General features: G+C 42.3%; 1 long non-coding RNA gene across 1 annotated transcript; it reads right to left on the reverse strand.

Moving 5' to 3' along the window:
• Window positions 1-225: 225 nt before the first annotated feature.
• LOC114578429 lies at window positions 226-1,402 on the reverse strand. The gene is made up of 2 exons (XR_003699456.1): window positions 1,092-1,402; window positions 226-1,017 (listed from the first exon to the last, which is right to left on the reverse strand). It is a non-coding gene; the product is annotated as an uncharacterized LOC114578429 (long non-coding RNA).
• Between the last annotated feature and the right edge of the window lie 6 nt (window positions 1,403-1,408).

Here is a 1,408-nt window from a genome sequence, read left to right on the forward strand (position 1 = left end):
TCTCTGCTGCGGCGCTGACTCCGTGGTACGTTGTGATATTGGTTCAATTTTCATAAATTTTAACCTATTTCCGCAAAAAAGTATAAGAATTAAAAGCTTAATAATCATAATAGATGCAATTCAGACTTAGCAAATTCTCTTAGCAGGCTACAACCTAATCATTAATTCATCTCAACACATACAAAATTAAACATATTGGTACAAAAATAAAATTTCAATGGCAGATTTTAAGTAAATATGTTATGTATTGATTTAGTTTTACTTCATATTGTCCATGCATGCTATCATACTCTTGAAAATCTTTATAAATAGAGATTATGGGTTGATGCAAGATTTGGGGAAAATTTCTGAAAAGTTAATTTATATTTCCTCTCAAATTGATGTCTATCACTCTCGCTCTCCCTCTCTATCTCTTGTAAGAAGATCTCTGAAGATCTTGCTCCTTGATTTCAACAATTGATATCTAGGTGAAGAAAGAGGAACGTTCAAAGGAGGCAGGAGCGGAGCCGCTGGATCGGGCTAACTGGAGCAAGCAGGCCGGACGTCTAGCTAAGTTCGGATACCGGAGGCGCGGTCGGAGGCGAAGTGCAGTCGGCTGGAGGCAGACGCTTGGGCTGGTGCGATCGGGACTAGCGGGACGAATGGCTTGATCGCGGGTAGGACTGCATGCGGAGCACTCTTGGGCCTCGCCTGGAGTGGAGACAACGGGAGCCTTGTGCTGAGCGGGCCAGGGCGGTTGGCATGGAATAGCCTGATCGTGTGAGCGGAATCTGCTTGCTTGAGGGAGACCAGCGGCAAAGAGGCAGCGTGTGCTGCCTGGTGGATGCGGTGCCAGGTGAAGCCGGATTCTGTATTGAAGATTCAGGAGGAGGCGGAGCCTCTGTTCTTGGGATTAAGAAGAATGAATGAGGCCGTGGATGAACAGTTTGCGACAAGATCTTGTTGAAGTTCTTACGGTCAAGATTTGAGGGGAGTTTTGAACTTCAGGTGGAGACCGGCAGGATTGGAGAACTAGGCCTTGTAGAAGATAACTACATAAGTAAAGAACAATAGCTGAGAACACAAATCTAGGTAGGAAAAAGATTTGTTACCATATGTAAGAAAATTTGAATTTGCAACGCCAGCAAGTTTCAATGAAGCAGTTGACAGATCTTAGACGTTCCTTTCTGGTATAAGAATCTCTGCAACATTTCATGATCAAGCCTAAATACCATAGTTGAATTTGCAACTTCAAAAGAAAAAATTTGCATTTCCAGCATGTTTTGCAGAAGTAACAAGACACAAATCTTAGAATTTATCATCTGGTATAAAACCTCTCTGTAACATTTCATCATGAAGCCTGAATGCTTCCTTCAAGTTCTCAGCAGCAACATATCCATTTATGAGAGTTGTGTAAGTAAACTTATTG

The sequence above is a fragment of the Dendrobium catenatum genome, unplaced genomic scaffold, assembly GCF_001605985.2.
Source record: "Dendrobium catenatum unplaced genomic scaffold, ASM160598v2 original_scaffold_22313, whole genome shotgun sequence".
In the NCBI taxonomy this organism is placed as follows: domain Eukaryota; kingdom Viridiplantae; phylum Streptophyta; class Magnoliopsida; order Asparagales; family Orchidaceae; genus Dendrobium; species Dendrobium catenatum.